Source organism: Podarcis gaigeae (assembly GCF_964106915.1).
Source record: "Podarcis gaigeae genome assembly, chromosome: 4".
Classification (NCBI taxonomy): Eukaryota; Metazoa; Chordata; class Lepidosauria; order Squamata; family Lacertidae; genus Podarcis; species Podarcis gaigeae.
The window spans coordinates 33,714,401-33,733,503 of NC_139677.1; the positions used below are offsets into that span (position 1 = coordinate 33,714,401).

General features: G+C 42.4%; 1 protein-coding gene across 6 annotated transcripts in view; it reads left to right on the top strand.

The window, feature by feature from the left end:
- CRACDL (CRACD like) overlaps nucleotides 1–19,103 on the top strand; it is a 56,355-nt gene that overhangs the window by 1,405 nt on the left and 35,847 nt on the right. The window contains exon 1 of one of the 6 annotated variants that reach the window (XM_083735481.1): nucleotides 11,364–11,590. The exons of 4 other annotated variants lie outside the window; for them this stretch is intronic. The gene's annotated coding sequence lies outside the window, so the exon portion shown is untranslated. Of the gene's footprint in view, nucleotides 1–11,363; nucleotides 11,591–15,073; nucleotides 15,191–19,103 lie in introns of those variants that run through there. One more of the 6 variants, XM_083735482.1, reaches the window with a different exon arrangement.

The following is a 19,103-nucleotide window of genomic DNA, read 5'->3' on the forward strand; positions in this document are numbered from 1 at the left end:
TAGAAGAGGAGGTGCCACCCTCATCCTTATTGATGGAGCTGATCCACTTTTGCATGTAGCACGAGAAAGTTGAAAAACCTTTAGACCTTGACCCTAAGCAAGTCCCGCTATATGTATGCTATCATGAAAAACTTCTCCATGTATTTATAAGAATGAAGTTTTTAACTAGAAGTCATTTGCTGTTTGGTCAAAAGCTATGACTTCATTGACCATTTTTAACTGTTAAACCTGCTTGGAATTATTATGACACAGGACTAGTAACCCAGTTCCGTACCCATTTTGGAAGTAAGGTTCATTGAGGTACTATACTGAGAATTACAGATATACATCTTCGTAAAGTGTTAGAAGGTTGTGCAACAATCTTTATTAAACTACATTTTATTTATAGAGAATATATATATACAGTATATATATATTAAGTATGTATGCAGGAGAATCTTCATTATTTCAATCTTAATGTCCAAATTAAATTTGTATACCACAGATTCATGATCAGCATCACTGCATAGCAGCTATTTAGTAACAACTTTATGAAATCAATGGGATTTATGGCTGCAATCCTTGCCCCGCTTAATCTGGGAGTAGGCCTCACTGAACTCAGTAGGGCCTGGGGACCATTCTGTTTATGTGTTTTAAAGTTTGCAACTCTTAATAGAAGTTCCGTTTATGTAAATCTCTCACTGAGTATTTTGGAAGCCTTTTCCTTTTCCCTTTCGATGTATGAGGTTTTAGTGTAGGTGGATGCTGATGTTCTTTAAACAAGTCAACATTCTCTTATCATTTCAGTTTACATTTTTCATCACAGTATTTCATTCCCTGAACTCTTGTTCCCTAAACTCTTGTACCAGAACAAAACATCAAAACATTTTAAGCTGATAGTATAAAGCACCCAAGATACCGACAAAGCTTAAGATTTCAATTGCTCTAGTTTCCATGCAGGTTAACCTATCTGTATGTGCAAAGAAATGCTTATGTAGATCTGATTTCTCCGCAGAATAAAATGGGGTCAATTCATTTGTGTATTGCACTGTGTTATTTACATAGCATATGTGTGGCTAAATATGTGTGCCATGGGATACTCAGTGAATACAGTCAACTCCTGACTTGTGCAGGAGTTGAGTTTTGAGTCATCGTCCATCCCCTTTCCCGGCCATGTCTGGGTTGCCACGATGTGCGCGGTCACACGTCAGTTGGTCATTGTAAATCGGTCATTGCCCATGCATGCCAAATTCATATAAGAAGTGGACCTTAGAGTTCATTTGGTACATTTAATATATAACTGGACAGCTGTATTTGGTATGTTATGCATGAGCAGAGCCAGGATTATTTTTTTTTAGAGGGGGCAGGCTTTGTGAGGAGCAGAACCGAGTTATCTGTGTTAATTGGTCAGTATTAAGTATTTTTATTTACTTACTTGATTGGGGGTGGTCAGCTGCCCCCGCCCCCCTAGCTATGCCCATGATGTTGTGGATTATCAAATTTGCACTGTATTCAAGCATTCATTAAATCAGGAGTGGGGAATCTGTGACCTCCAGCTGTTGTTGGACTCCAACTCCAAATATTTATCTCACAACTCATTGGGTTGCAGATTGCTTCCACTTATAACCACCTGAAATCTCCAACTTGTTTTGCATTTATGCAAATTCTCAAGTAGAACTCTCAATCAGCAGTTTTCACAGGGCAAAGATTAGGAGAAAAAACAGGACATTCTTATATTTGTTTGCCTTCTAGCTGTGTAATCATTGAAGAAAAGACGGCATGGTAGGCTTATCATGGGAGGAAAAGTACTTTTATCCTGATCTGGCACAGAAACAGGAATGTTGCTTCCTTGTTTTGCTGGCAGATTAGTTTTTTACAGTGTCTTGTTTTAAACACAAACTATCAGCACAATTCAAAGTGCTGGTGCTGACCTTTAAAGCCCTAAACGGCCTCGGTCCAGTATACCTGAAGGAATGTCTCCACCCCCATCGTTCTGCCCGGACACTGAGGTCCAGTGCCAAGGGCCTTCTGGCGGTTCCCTCGCTGCAAGAAGCCAAGTTACAGGGAACCAGGCAGAGGGCCTTCTCGGTAGTGGCACCCGCCCTATGGAACGCCCTCCTACCAGATGTCAAAGAGAAAAACAACTACAAGGCTTTTAGAAGAGATCTGAAGGCAGCCCTGTTTGGTGAAGCTTTTAATGTTTAATAGACTATTGTATTTTAATATTCTGTTAAAAGCCGCCCAGAGTGGCTGGGGAAACCCAGCCACATGGGCAGGGTATAAATAATAATAATAATAATAATAAAAATAATCAGTTGTTGTTTTCCTTGTAAAGAGAAATATTTTTCAAATGAATTGATCTTTCTCAGAGGCTCTTCAGGTCAAGTAGCTTATCTCCTTACTGTAATTTCTAATTTTTCCCTTTTGGTTTATACTGATTGTTTACACCTGGGCTTCTTTGTATGTTTATATATATTTGCTAGTTTCTTGATAACAATATTCAATGAGCAAATATAATAGCTTAACAACATTTTTCAATACAAACACACACAGAGGTAACACAATTGCAGCTCTGAACATATCCACTGACATAAAGGCGTAAGTAATTTCATAAGGCTAAAACATACATCCAGCTGACAGAGATTACCGTATTTTTCGCCCTATAGGACGCACTTTTTCCCCTCCAAAAATGAAGGGGAAATGTGGGTGCGTCCTATGGGGCGAATGCAGGCTTTCGCTGAAGCCTGGAGAGCGAGAGGCTCTTGCTCTCCAGGCTTCAGGAAGTTCTGCACAACCCTCCGGAGCCCGGCGCCAAGCCGTGCCGGCCTCGGGAAGGTCGCACAGAGCTGCCTGCCCCGGGCTCCACGCACCTCTGCGCGACCCTCCGGAGCCCGGCACTAAGCCGCGCCGGGCTCCGGAGGGTTGCACAGAGCTGCCTGCATCCCGAAGCCTCGGGCGCGCTGAAGAGCGCCCCCGGGCTTCGCACAGCTGTCTGCAAGCCTGGGGAGACCGGCGCGGCTCCCTAGGCTTGTGGATAGCAGGCTGTTCTGGGGTCGGGGAAAGCTCGGGCTTCCCCCCTGCCAGCCCCGTGCCTGGGGGGGGGGGGAAATATATTTTTTTTCTTTATTCCCCACCAAAAAAACTAGGTACATCCTATAGGGCGGTGCATCCTATGGGGCGAAAAATATGGCAAATCCTTTTAGTACTAAATTAATTGCAACATTAAAACGATATAAGAGGCTTTCCTTAGTTCTGGGGGTTGGACTAGATGACCCTTGGGGTCTCTTCCAACTCTACAGTTCTGTGATTCTATTAAAAAAAAAATACTATCTGTAGGTGCTAGGCAGACTTCTTGTGGTAAAGGGGGACATTCTGTACCTGAATTGTCTTGATGCTGCAAAATGATTCAGAGACGGATTCACTTAGCACTTTGGAATACAGGACTGATCAAGAGAATGATGAACCTCCAATTATTAGATATTTCTTGAATAGCATAATCATGCTGAGGTGGTTCTTTGAATCGGGGAGGGAATGACTGGGGATTGACTACTCTGTGCTTTCTTCTGGCATGTTTTGTGCTCATCTGAGAAATGCACTATCCTGAACTTTTAGAAATGGGACATTATGTTAGAAGTCCCCAACATGGCATTTTTGCACTCCGGTGCATACAGCCAGCTTAAAGGCCAAACCACACATTACTTTTTAAAAACTAAATAACCAAAATAACCCTTTTAGATAGCATAATAGAAATGCGTTCTCCATTGCTGTGCATGCCCCAGCGGCTAGGTTTTCTCTTTAGCAGTTGTGGAAACAGCTGTTGGAAAGGGATCGGGCCTCCACTTTTGCGTTTACTGCGGGGAAACCCATCTATTTAAATGTGTATATGTCATTAATTACAAGCACTGTACATTTATTTTGCCATTTAAATTTAAGTACTTTTTGTACAGTACAGTACTTGACTTTAAAATGATGTAAATGGCTCTTAGGTATTCAGTACCGAACAATTAACCAAAGGCACTTAATTACAAGGCACCTGTATAATTGTTCATCATCTCAGTGAAACCACTGGTAGTAAACTGTCATGCTGGTACCCTCAGCCTTATTTTAAAAATAACAGTATTCCGGAATACATACTGGGGAGTGGAGGTTAATTTAGAACTGGACATGCCTGTCTAAGACTACAAAATGAAAATGCCTTAAGCAATCCTTGGTGCTTTACAGCTTCTTAATTTCAGAAAGGTTGCCAGTCCTTTGGGCATGCTGAGGATGTATCAGGGACACGATAGCTAGCTTTCCTTAGAAAATGGCTTATGCACTGAGTATTATTTTCCTTTTAGTGAGGGCCAGGGTATGAGAGTAAGTAAACCCAGCTGATTCAGTCCCTAGTGTTTGATCTATTATTATCCTAGTTTGAAAATTGCACAGCTAAACACTTCAAATAATTCATGTTTCAGAGCAGTAATGTTAGGCTGGATGACTTAATGTCAGTTGATTTTTCAAGCTATCAGATAATTATTATTATTTTTTTATTTATACCCTGCCCATCTGGCTGGGTTGCCCCAGCCACTCTGGGTGGCTTCCAGCACATATAGAAACATAAGAAAACATCAGATATTGAATTTTTTCCGATACAGGGCTACCTTCAGGTGTCTTCTAAAAGTTGTGTAGTTCTTTATCTCCTTGACATCTGATGGGAGGGTGTTCCACAGGTAGGGCACCACTGCTGAGAAGGCCCTCTGCCTGGTTCCCTGTAACTTCACTTTTCACAGCAAGGGAACCACCAGAAGGCCATTTGAGCTGGACCTCAGTGTCTGGACTGAACGATGGGGATGGAGATGCTCCTTCAGGTACTCCTAAGTCCAGTGCAGCAGGGGTGTGGTGTGGGGTGGAATGGCAATTTGAATAGTAGTTAAGTGACACTGCAAATACGAAACATTCCTTGATAACTTACTGTACTTTCAGCAGTTTTTTTATCTTTTTTAAAAATCTAGATCTGCTCCCGTTCACACATTAGCAATAATAAAATAAAACAGCTCAGATGTGCTCCAGTTCTCCTAAAATGTCACCTCACAGCAAACTTCTCTAAAGGGAAAGTGACTGTCCAGACAAGTTGAGACTTTGCCTAGCTGCCTCTTGCCATACTGGAGTTCAAAATTACGTAGTGTCAAAACCAAGGAGAGGCTGCTTCACGGTGGGGCAGGGGAACTTAGCGTGCTGTGTCATAGGGAACATTTGCTATTATTTGTTATACACATTAAAGCACCTAATGTTTTCTGTGTTCTGTACAGATACTAAAAGATAAGGCTATCTGTAACCTGCAATAGGAAAAGAATGATGGAGGGGGGAGGTTCACCTTCAGTGGCTGATGGAAGGGGCCAGGCTAAGCTCCCATTTGCCATGATGCGCTTCCTGGTATGCAGTAATGAGTGCAGGCTCCCAGTGGCTCTTGGTCTCTGCAAGTGACAGAGGCCCCAGTGTGCCTCCCTTTAGCAAGGTAACTGGCAGTTGGAGCAGAGTGCATGTAACCTACCTTTGACTAAGACAGGTTATACGGCCAACTTTTCATATAATTGTAGAGTTGGAAGGGACCCCAAGGGTCATCTAGTCCAACCCTCTGCAATGCAGGAATCTCAGCTGAAACATCCATGACAGATGGCCATCCAGCTCTGCTTAAAAACCTCCAGTGAAGAGGAGTCCACAACCTTTCTATAGAGATGACTGATCATACAAATCTGTAGCACTCTCATGATGTAGTTTTTGGCTTACAGGTTCAGTATAGAAGCAAGATTGATATCTCAGTTAGGTCTCACAGAATTGCCCATTGAATACTGCAGAACTGGGTTCGCTCAAGGGACTCATTTACTTAAGGGGCAAAGTCATTCCATGCATGTCCTTAGTTTAAAGCTTATGTGTTACCCTTAACTGGAGACATTTCAGAACGACCTAAAAAAAATTAAAAATCACATAACCTTCTTTTCTCCTTGTGTGGAGGAACAAGACATACATAAGTTAATAGCTTACTTACCACTTACTTGCCTTTGGATTGCAAACACTTCCAATGAGATTTCCTTCTGTTTCATTGTAAGTAGGAGATAAAAAGGTTCAAATAATCACCCTGATAGCTCTATGCTTTTTTGCCACTTCAAATAAACTAATATAACAATGCACTGTAAACCTACATGATCAGCTTACTAAGCTTGAAAATTTGTGAAGCTGTTTTAAGTGTTTATAAATGAATTGTCCTCCTTTTTTCAGGGGAGAGTAAGTTTGAATAAATAAATATTCTTTATTTATTTAAAGTGTTTTAAGGTGTTTCTAATGCTGTGCCCTTACAAAGTGATATGCAGAGGAGTGAGAGACAAGGAACAATTAGTCACAGCAGAACAGATGGGCAGATTAATGTGAGAAATTGCTGTGATGACACAAACTATTTATGGCATGACAGAGATGTTGCTTGTGTTGTGACCACAATCCAGATAAACTGGAATTCTTTCATAATAAATCAGCTTAGATGCCTCAACATCACGGGGAAATAGGTAACATACTTGTGTTCAGGGGTAGCCTATTGAGTTGACGTTGGAAAATCCAATGTCCCAAGGACCAGGGCCATCTTTAGCAGATGCAGCGCCGGGGTGCAAATATCCACCCAGCACCCCCAAATTATTACGGATGGGGGGGTGCCAGCCATGGGGTGGGGCACAACTTTCCCCCATGCCACTGCGGGAGAGCAATCCCCACAGAGGCTTGGGAGGGAAGCTGCGTGCTCGCCAGCCATATGGTTGACGGGGCGCAGCTGGCAGGTGTGCAGGGAAAGGGGAAGTCGCTGGCAAAGCTGCACAGCTCTCTCACTTGCTGGGACACCCCTGGGAGGCCGTCGCCCTGGCGCAACACACCACTAAGCCCAATGGTAAAGACGGCTCTGCCAAGGACAATACAAACTATAACAAAAATTGGCAACTTAGCAGCATTCTATATAAATAAGAAAAAAAACAAAAATGATAGCTAAAAATCTAGACTCACAGGCAAAAGAAAGACTTGAGAATATTACGGGAATTAAAATGGAAAACAATTAAATATTTGGGGATATGGATAACAGCTAAGACCTTAAACATTTTCTGGGATAACTATGTTAAAATCTGGAACGAAATCAAAAAAGGTGTTGGAAAATGGACTAGAATGAACCTGTCTTTGTTAGGAAGAATATCCACAGTCAAAATGAATGTTTTGCCCAAGGTGATCTATTTATTTCAAACACTGCCAGTGATAAATAGCCCAAGCTGTTTCAAACAATGGAAGAAAAATGTGACAAACTTCATTTGGCGGGGTGGGGAGAGAACCCCAAATTAAGTATAAAAATCTGACACACATAAGAGGGGGCTTTGCCCTTCTGAAGACTTTCAGGCTCAGGAGTGAAAGAAGTGAGCTTATTCACAGGAATGCATACTGACCAGGTGAGCAGCTGTATCCCTCAATAAATGATGTATATAATCTACCCATGACTAAGTGCCCCCCCAATCTTTCCCCTGAAGTGCCTTCAGAATTATCATAGAAGCACAAGGCTTCAGGTCATAAGCATAGCCCTTTAAGCCATGAATGCTATCTGCTGATTGGTGGAGTGTGGGCCAGTTTTCACATGCAAAATTGTTTCTCTTGTATAGCTCATGATTAGAGAAAGTTTGCCTGCTACACTTAAGTATGCAAGGATCTAGTCTAATTGAGCCCTATATCCATAGCTGTCAACTTACAGATTTGAAAATAAGGGGCTAGCAGCCTTGGAAATAAGGGACCAGCAGCCAAAATAAGGGACCTGTAGCCTCACCTGTTCCAGGCACTCCAGTCTTCCTGTCCTCCTACAGTCTGGTCAAACTCATGCTGGGTAGCTTTGAGAACACTGTCCAACCAACTTTGTAACCAGAGGTTCAACTGAATAGAATCTGAATCACATGCACCACAAGGCCTATGCAGCCTCAACTTAAGATGGCTCCCTGGCCTGGCTTTGCACTGCAAAGTTTGCAGCAGCACATGCAACAAAATGGCGTCCAGCATTCAAAACCCCCCTCAGCTTGCATTAACTAGCCACACACAAGACATGCAAGCTCCACCCCCCAGTCATTCTTAGACTTCTTATTGGGAGAGCAAAACAGCCAAGCAACACAGTTGAAGCCTCCCTCCTCCCTGGCCGGCAGGGAGGGAGGGAGAGGAGCTGCTTCCTTTGAAATTTAAGGGACATCATTTAAGGGACATCCATCAATAAGGGACAGCAGCGGGACATGGCGCTGGAATAAGGGACTGTCCCTTCAAATAAGGGACACTTGACAGCTATGCCTATATCTGAACAGAGATTTTGGGTGCAAATATAGGAGACCTGAAGAAATCTATCATGTAAAAAAAACAGCCACACGGATGAGAATTAGACCAAGGCTCGTTTGTTTTTATCTTTTTGTCTCAGTGCAAATGCATTACAATATTATATAATTTTGCTTATGAACTATTGGTATGGAATTCAGAGGATAGTTTAGACATTTTTCAGGGCCATGTCATAGAAAAGTGGGTGTAGTAGTGGAAAAATATTGGAAAAATAATTGTATTGCTGCAGATTTATTTGCATCCACGAGACTGATTTGAACTCTATACTAGGGTTTCTTCCAATACCATATTATTTTTGATCTCTGCTTTCATTATGGCTTTTTGTGTATGATTATTTTATATTGTGTCTTTTTTTTAATTCTTGTAAGTCACTTTTGTACCTTTTAGCTTAAAAACCTGGGATATAAATCATAACAAACTGTCCCAGGTGCGGCTTCTAAATTTATGTTTTTGTGGAAAGTATGTGAGAAAGGATGGGTATAATTATTTTCTCCATAACACTTAGTAATTGAGTTATCAAGAAACCCTATTTCTGTCTCACTGTCTCCATGAATAATTCAATACGTTGCACTATTTGCATTGGATAAATTACAGTTACTCTGTCTGTAAAAAAACACACATGACTATCTGCTTTTATGAGGAACCCTTTTCTCATTTTAGTGAGAAGTATATTCTATTAAATTTCCGTTTAAGATCTTCCCTATTATAGCACTAGAATGATGAAATCTTTTAATCAGGCAGCTTGTCTTTGGCACCTTTTCAGTGCTATTCTTGTGGCAATTGAGAGGCTATTCTTTATTTCCAAGTCTGAATAACAATGGGCTAGAGCGAAAATGGCGGTGTTGCTTGGTTACATTTCATCGCTTGGGAATCAATGCTCCACATGGCTGGATCCAAACTCCAAGGAGATTTCTCAATAATTTATTAGTGATATGTGAGTGAGTAATGTCATATCTTAATTACTGTAGAAGTATCTTTCCAATTCACTGTGCCAATAAAAGGGTGCCCCCCCCCCGTAAAAGTGTCTGTTTTGGTTCAATGTCACTTTGTCACTTGCCTTACATTTTACTTGTTCACACTTTGGAGCTCCAAGTTTTAATGATACTTTTCTTCGGTTGAGGATTCAGGGCTGACATGTGCTATGTAATATATTACTTTAGCACTTGTTGAAAGAATGTAATTCACATTGGACTCCAGTGCTAAGGTTTTCTGCTCAGCTATATGAACTTCTGAGGCCGTAGAAAGAACTAGGATTACAGTGGTACCTCGGGTTAAGTACTTAATTCGTTCCGGAGGTCCATTCTTAACCTGAAACTCTTCTTAACCTGAAGCACTGCTTTAGCTAATGGGGCCTCCTGCTGTCGCCACGCCACTGGAGCACATTTTCTGGTCTCATCCTGAAGAAAAGTTCTTAACCCGAGGTACTATTTCTGAGTTAGCAGAGTCTGTAACCTGAAGCGTATGTAACCCGAGGTACCACTGTATAATGTTGTGTCAAGACATTCTCATGTGCAAGCAAAAACATCAGAATTGATGAAAAAAAGAAGTCGTTTTAGCAGTGTGTGTGTGTGTGTGTGAAGCACTATAATGATGGACTGTATAGTCTCTGTATCATTTCAAGGAATTTCTTGTGTTCTTTCTTCACTTGAATTCCATAGATTCCAGGAGATACACTTGTTTCTAAGCAAGTGAGTTTGACGGTCTAGTTGCAATGCTCTTATTTTTAAATCTGTTCAATTAAAAGTTAATTGAGCAAGTTCAAAGTTAATAAGTGCACTCTGATACTACATCCAAACCAGGGATCGTGGTTTGTTTTGCTCCAAGCACACCAAAATGATAACCCAAGGTTCTTGACTTTCTGATCATGATTTATTTCCCTAAAAGCAGGTGGCTGGTGTGTTTGGCAAATTTCAGACATTACAGTAAACTGTAGTTAATGGTTTGCTATATATGAGACAATGTGTTTGGGATGGGGGTCAGCAGGTACAAATCCCTGTGTAAAATCTGCCCCCCATTGCCAATACATAAACAAGAGAAGGGCAGAGAGGGAGAGACATTTCTGAAATTATTTGGGTACCAAAAGGGGCGAAGGAAGGCATCGTGACACCTGGGGCGGGCATCATGACGTAGGGTGCATGTGCGATGCATGCGCCGTACGTAGCGACGTTGCACATGCGCTGTATAGCGGTTTGCCACCAGCGCCGTATGGATGGTGCCGGGATCCCTCCGGCGCCACTACAGCTGCAAACGGAGGAGCCTCCATTCATGGCTGCAGCCGTGAGCAGAGGATCCAGGTGGTGGCAACAAACTGCTATACAGTGCATGGGCGTTGTCACTACGTACAGTGCATGCGTGCGACGCCAAACATGTGCTGTACTTAGTGGTTTGCTGCCGGCGTCGGGATCCTCTGCTCGTGGCTATAACCACGAACAGAGAATCTTCCAAAGGCGGCTGCGGTAGCGTGATGGCTGCTTGCGCTGCCATGAGCCCCCGTGGGGTGACTTCTTGTCACCCCCACAGGCATGGAACCCGAGGCGTGCCGTCCCCCATGCCTCCCTGTTGCGACGTCACTGGGTACTAACAGGTAACTTTGGGTAGTGGGAGTTGTGGCCTTTTTCACAGATTAGCCTTCCATCAAAAGCAGTTGCTGATAACAGATTTAGGGAAAAGGCACAGGAAAACAATAAAACTGTTAAAAAAATAAGTGCAAACATTTAATCCTAGTGGAATTTTCCCCTAATTTAGTTCTTTTTCAAATTGACAAACCAAATCCCTGCATGATACCTGCTGTTTTTTCTTTGCACAAAGCCTGTTATTAAGTTTGTAATTTCGTTTTGATGTTCCCACGTTATTTTTCAGGATATGTGCAAGGGTTTATATATCCTTTATTTCCAAGGAACTGGGAAGACTGTATAAGCTTCCTGGGCAACATCCTCTGCTCTAAGAATTCAGGTCAGGAACTCCCTCCCTGTTTCCTAGCAACTCATAGTGGTGCTTTCTCCTTTGACTGTGAAATCATTCAGAGGCAGAAACCGGGATCATTTGCAGGGCCCAAGGCAATATTGTGCATACACTTGAGACAGCACAGTAGCATAGCATGACGTCTGACTTTCTGAAAAGGCTGTGCCTCTTAGCTGTGCCTCTTAACTTGAATGGACTCAACATTACGGTACTTTGGAACCCTTTCCTGTGAACTTGAAAGTACTAGCCTTTTGCTTTTATTCCTCCTCAGTTGATTGGCAAGGTGAGGGATTTGTCTCTAAACGCTTGTAGCCCTTCATGTTTTACTGAATCTGACAAAACAAAATACTTATGCAGGTAGGCAGTTGGAGAGAAAGTGCTGCTATTGATTTAACTTGTAGGATAACTTTGTAATGTGTTAATGGATTTCTTGTTTACGCAGGCAAATAACACGGAGCTGTGCAAACATTGTTCTGTTGTATTTAGTTCCATCAGGTGGTCCGTCACTTTTGCTTGTTGCATCCATAGTGCAGAAAACAACCTTCATTCTGGTTGTAGGATATGTTTAGTGAAAAATAGCTAGCATTCAGTGCTAAGCAGCTTTCATTCCCTCCACAGAAAGTGTTACATTGGGGGTTATAACAGTATATTTGGTGTAATTATTTGCTCCAGTGATCGACGTGAATTTCTGTTCTTTTAAGAATACTTTGAATTAACTGCTTTTCAGCTTCATCTAGCTTATTTACTTTATGATTAATGGAATACAGACTGTTCTTATGTTTGCACTTTTTTTTTTTAGTTTACAAGTATTTAATAATTGCCAAAAATGTATTAAATACAGCCTTAAAACTTTTGTTGTTGATATCCAAAATGAATGCTCATCTAGATGATTAGTCCTGTAACACCCTCAAACTACTTTAGCCTTTGCAGGGTGGTTTCATAAGGGAAAGTAGTGCGGTAGATAGCCCACTGGTAGTAGAGTTACATTTCTGCGAGGTTTTAGCTTTGCCAAGTTAGGAGAAGAGCGTTCCTCACTACGAGGAAAATTGCAAACTTCTGCACTTATCTGCTAGAGAGAATGAGTATGTTGTGAGCACAGAATATGAGAAAGAAAAGGGAAAAGTTTTCTTTAAACTGCTGTATGATCATACATATACTTTTTGGTGCTAAGGTAGAAAGGGGTCAACCTCTGAAAGGGTACACACCCACCTACCCCAGAGTGGATTAGGTTGGCTTTTGTACTGCGTATCAAGGTCAAGGGTGCCCACGACACCTCTCTGCTTGTGTGGACTGCTGTCATGGAGCTGACATCAGCCTGTTTGTTTAACCCCTCATTAATATGTATTAACCTAGTCCTTTCATCTATGCATATTTTTATTGTTAAATTGTTTAAGGAAATTTCATAAGAAGTGAGTCATAGTGAGAATGAAATAAATTAAATGATTTTAACTCTGCTCTTCAGCCAAAAAGACTTGCAGAACACTTACTGGGGTGGTGGTGCTCAAGTCCATGGGCCGAATTCGGCTTGCCAAGCCGTTTTGGACAAACCATGGCCACTTTCCCCCACGTGCTGTGACTAAAAAGAAGATTAACAGCAAGCACTCACTGCACAGCAATGGGAAAAGGTGCAGCATTTTAAAAGCACAACCTTTTGATGCAAATAATAATTGGGAGCGCAGATTCTTCCTTTGAGTTACCAGTTTGAATTCAAGCTGGAGATGCAAAAGATCTCACTCTGCAGGGGCTTGCTTGCAAGCATGGCTCGGTGGTTTTAGCAAGCCCTGCTGAGATGCACCATGGAGTTCCTTAGTGCAAGTGATCCTTACTCAAACCAAAGCAAGACTTCTGCAAGCCAGATGATTGATAGGCAGTATCATGCTGCTGCTGCTGCTGCTGCTGTAGTAGTAGTTCTCTTTGGAAGAGGACCTGGAGTCCAGGCTCTATGACTGTGGGGATCCCCTACCCTCTCCTCAGCAAGACCAGAACTGTGAGGCAGAGATGAGAGTACCTAAAGAGCGCCAGCTCATGTAGTTATATGACAGGGCAATGACTTAAACACTGCAGTAAGGGATGCAGGTGGTGCTGTGGTCTAAACCACTGAGCCTCTTGGGCTTGCCAATCACAAGGTCAGCAGTTCGAATCTGCATGACGGGGTGAGCTCCCATTGCTTTGTCCCAGCTCCTGCCAACCTAGCAGTTCGAAAGCATACCAGTGTGAGTATATAAATAGATACTGTTGTGGCAGGAAGGTAAATGGCGTTTCTGTGTGCTCTGGCTTCCGTCATGGTGTCCCATTGCTCCAGAAGCAGTTTAGTCATGCTGGCCACATGACCCAGAAAGCTGTCTGTGGACAAATGCCAGCTCCCTCGGCCTGAAAGCAAGATGAGCGCCGCAACCCCATAGTCGCCTTTGACTGAACTTAACCATCCAGGGGTTCTTTACCTTTTTACTTTTAAATACCGCAGTGCCTGTCTGAGAGCCAGGCTCTCCTCAGTAGCGGACTGCTTGTGAGGCGGGCTGCTTTTCATGAGTAGACCTGAGCCTTGTTAGCCCAGATGACTGGCAGCTGTGCAGATGGTGGGGCTCAAAAAAGATCTTGTATAAATTTACCAGTCTCTGCTGAAGAGTTGCTGGATCAATACCTGTTCATCAGCTTCGGCAGCCACCTTGATCTTCATACTGAATTTCCCTGACCCTGAATTGTGTCTTGACCTGACTTACCTCTTACTACTGTGGGCCCTGACCTTGGACCTGGGGTATCACTTTCTGCTTTGAACCTTGGCTGTGGATTGTGACCTAACCTTTTTCACCTAGATACACCCTGTGGAAAACACCCACAACCTGGTGCCACTAGGGGTTCTGGAAAGAGGGCAGGTGGGGGTGGCCCTGCCCACTTTTTGAAGTGGTGCACGGGGACTGGGAAATTGCAAGAGCCACCCTGCTAAGCAGATCCTATCCCTACCCCTGGTTTACAGCAATCAGTGAGATTGTCCCTGTCTTCAGGATTAGCATCTTTGCCATCAGGGTTACAGCCTAACAGAAATGGCACAAAAGGAAAAAAGGATTAGGAGGGAGGATGAAAGAAAGAAAAAGCAAACTCAGGGATTTCTTCTTAATTACAACGCTCTTATAAGTGTTCTTTTTAGAAGGGAGAGGCAAAGCAAGATCTCTGCAGCTTCTCCTCCATTGGCTGATAAATGGGCCAGGTTGCTCTCTCCCTTGCCGTAATGTTCTTTCTCAGAGTCATTATTTTACGTGCAGCAACTTTTGCTCAGGTTCCTCGAGGAGAAGGAATGACCATTCAACTAGCTTAAGACCATTATATAGCTATGCACCCTGTCTTCTGTGCAATCTCAGGATTTAGATCCCCCCCCCATTTATTATTGTTGGTTTGTGGACTTCCCCAAGTGTGCTGTTAACAGTATCCAATTACGTCAGAGGCTCCTGTGATTCCAAATTACCGCCACAGGATGAAATTGTGTTGCATCTCTGTATGATCTTCAGATCTGGCACTGCATCATTCCATTCGGCCTCTATGTCAAGTGTAGCTGGTTTGGTCAATCACTTTGAGCAGAGATGCAGCAGGATAGCCTCTGTTCAGTGGAGACCATGCATGATCCACTGTTGTGGGTTTGCTGCTTTCCAAGAATCTAAGAAGCTGTATTATACCATTGGTTGATCTAGTTCAGTTTATTTGCATTTACAGGCAGTAAGTCTCTAGGGTTTCAGATTGGTTTCTTTCTCAGCCCTAACCTGGAGGTACCTGGAACCTTCTGTATGCAAGCAGGCATCCCATCACTGAGCTTTACAGCTTTCTCCCACAAATCAGCATGTACCCTCTGATTAGTGACTCATCTGGAAACCGCAGATTGGTTTCACTCAAGGTGGCTAATTCTGACTTCTACACCCTCTGAAATTACCCAGCTGTGTAAGAATGAAGCATACTTCCAATTTTTAATTCAGAAAAAAAATCATATATGCTGTAAAACATTTGTACAGTACTTCAGTAAAACAGGGAACATTGTGTTTAAATAGTGCGTGAGAGTCTCTGGCAATGTGATCCGTTTTAGGTCTGATGCTCTACTTATGCCTCTGGCAGTTTGCTACACACATAAGATGACTATTGTGTCAGCTCCTGCTATATGCAGTGATATATGCTCACCATAAACGCCTCCCTTGTTCTCTTTTAATGGCAATGGTGTCCACCTGAGAGATGTCAGAACTGAGTTCCTGCTGAAAAAAAATCCTTGGCTATATATGTGTATATTCTTCAGAAGTGGAAATGGCGACATAATGTTCAAAGAAGTTAAAAAATGCATAATGATGGACCATCAAAGAAGTTAAAAGTGGGTAGTAATGCATGCCGATAACAAAAAAGAGTTTAAAAAATACTGTGTAGGACCATGCAGTACTGCCATTTTACAAACTGCCTTTAGATTTGGCTTGACTGCTAACGGCTGATACTAATTCATCGGCAGGGAAGACCAGTTCAGAATCCAGGTCACACCTACCTGCCAGGGTGGAGGCTGAGACCCGTATTCTATCTGAGAGATTGAGAGCATCTTGTGTGTCAAGAGAAAGAAAAAAAAACCCTGGCAGTTTTGAATTTCGGAAGAGGAGAAAGGAGCCTTTGAACTTGCTGGAAAAGGTTGATGAGACTTTCTGGCTGCCCCCATTTTGCTTATAGGAGGATAACTGGGATGCTAGACTGATCTTGCATGAATAGCAACAGCAGTTTTTCCACTCAGCACATCTTTCTCACAACGGTACAACCTGTACTCTTGGAAATAAAAAAAAGGTTTGTTACAAAGGGCACCATAAATGCACCTAACTCTTTTCACAAGAGGACTGAACTTTAAAATGCATCCTTTGTTGTTACCTGCCATTCTGCTTCCTGCTGATCTCTCCTTCGGCTGCCTGTATATTTAGAATTTCACTGTACTGTTGGATTGTTTATTTTTCCCCTTGCTGCTTGTTTCCTACACTGGTATGATTAGCTAACTTTCATGAATATGAGAAAATGCTATTGGGTGTAGTCCTGTAAATCTTACAAGGTATGCCTAAATCCCATTCATATCCATATGTGTTTAAGTCCCGGTAGTTTCAATGGGACTTAGGTGTGTCTTAGGTTTTCTCTGAATTGCACTACTCTTTGTTCTCTTTAAATATAGGGTGAATAGGGAAACAGCTTCAAAACATAATATACAGGTGCAATGAAGGAAATACCGTACTTCCATGAAAAATGTGGTATGGTGCCCTTTTAAAAAGTGTTCATAAAAGGAACACCTGTTGGTTTTTAGGATAATTACATAGAACTCCTTCTAAACTGAAATATTTATACCAACAATAATTGAGCTAGATTTAAAAATATCGGAGAGCTTTTTGTCTCTAAAATACTTTTTTTTTTTCATGTTCAATTCCTGAGTTTAAAAAAATATGTATACAGTAAGCCTGCAGCTTACATGAGGGTTACATTCCAGGGATTGCGCCTAAAGCCAAAGTCACATATAGTCAAAATACATTGGGTTCAATGGTGGATGGGATTGCCAAAATCTTTTTTCCTGAATGCCCATCCCCTTTCTGCCCCCCTTTTTTTGTTTTCAATTACTTTGCCAGTATACCTGAAGGAGCGTCTCCACCCCCATCATTCTGCCCGGACGCTGAGGTCCAGCGCCGAGGGCCTTCTGGCGGTTCCCTCATTGCGAGAAGCAAAGCTACAGGGAACCAGGCAGAGGGCCTTCTCGGTAGTGGCGCCCGCCCTGTGGAACGCCCTTCCAGCAGATGTCAAAGCGATAAACAACTACCTGACATTCAGAAGACATCTTAAGGCAGCTCTGTTCAGGGAAGTTTTTAATGTGTGATATTTTACTGTATTTTTGGTTTCTATGGAAGCCGCCCAGAGTGGCTGGGGAGGCCCAGCCAGATGGGCGGGGTATAAATAAATTATTATTATTATTATTATTATTATTATTATTATTATTATTATTGCCAAGTACGTAAATCTGAATGCACACAAGTGTGCATAAGTTGCAGACTTACTGTATAGACTGAATTAGAGTGAATATGTTAGTCTAAAACAGTCACTGATAGTGTTATTATCACAGTCTCTGTACTTTATACATTTCATTTTTCTCTGGCCTCATTTCATAACACTTCATGCATCTGATGAAGTGGACTCTAGTCTGTAGAGGCGTATGTGGAAATAAATTTGTTGGTCTTTAAGGTGCCAGAAGGCTAGTTTAATTTTCAAACTTGCTATCACTTGTTTACCTTGAATATAAGTGGTTTTGGTTTCTGTTGAAGGATGGGGAAAGGTTTAGGGTTTTTGTGTATATGTGTGTGTCATAGAATATGGTCTACAAGCTGTATTCAGGGGCTAAAGCAGTCAAGAGTTGTTTCTAAGAGGGAATGAAGCAGGTGGAAGAAGTGATGCAACACAGAAACGTTTGATGCATCTTTTCGCATAGAGTTACAGGTTAATAAGCTCTGGGTTGTTCTGCTTTGCATTAGATCCTCGGGGAGTTGGTGAGATGAGGGAATGTGTTTACCACATAGTGGTTATTGTTAAAGTTAGTGGACTGTGCTGCCTGGGGAGATTTCAGTGGGCTCGGATCTTACTACCTGTGTTTCCACTTCCTAGATCGTGAGTGTCTGTGTGTCTATAGTATTGGGGCACAGACGCTTGTTAGGCATTAGAAAAAAACCACATACGGTGGGGACAGTGTGCTCTCTCTCTAAGTTCCATTTCAGACTGTTGCTCTGTGCTGTTGCACACTTGATTTCTTACTCCTTTCACGTTGCAACCTAGGGATGACTAAGGAGGAGGTTCAGTACTAGAGCTGCATACATTTCTTCCTTCTGTCAGAGCATTCCGTGTGACTGTGGGGTCAAACTTTCTGCAGAGGGGGCAAGCAAAGTTGTGGCAATCAAGATGCTGAGGTGAGGTGAGAAATGGATTCATGGCAGAATATTGATGAACTGCAACGCTTCAGATATTCTGATATTCCATGCTACGCTAACGCATGTCTTTCCACCAACCCCCAAATACCCTGCAAATAGAACATAGTAATTTGTTGCTTTTCCTGTAAAATTGTGGAAGTAGTTGTTCAGTGTTTGTGAGGCAGAAATCTCAGAGTAATAGTATATTCTCTGCTCTTTCTTCCTTGATTATCTTATTTTAAGATCTAATTAATGTAACCATTAACACCTTTAAAATCTCTTTAAAAATGAAAAAATGTTCAAGGTCATGATATGTAATACCTACCTTGCCATGCAAGGGAGACTTCAGTGCCTTCTGGTATAGCTGTAGCCTGTACCTTTGTAGTGTATGGAAACATGGGAAAAGAAAATAATTTGAAATATTGACATAAGTGCTCTCTAAATACAATGACTTAGATCCAGACCAGCAGTTATGCAAACAGAAAGGTTCGTTCCTTTCTTTTAAGAAATTTGGATGTAGTGAAGACTCCTGCAATTGGCAGTAGGCGGTGGGGAGGATAATTTCCACTGATTTCCCCTTCCTTCTACAACCTTCACTGGTGCCAACTCCGGGGGGCCGTGGTTGCTTCGGCACCCACAATAATATATTTGTGGGGGCCACCGCCCCAAGTCGATGGACAAAAGGGAATCTGTTCCCCACTGTCCCCATTTCTTCATGTGAGGGAGGAGGAGCCGCCATGTCTACCTCTGCTGGCTCCTCCTCTTCCTCCTCCTCCTGGTCCTTTACATTGTGGGCACCCACAATCTTTGTCATGAGATGGCATCTATGACAGCCTCCGTTGCCACCTCCTACAGTTT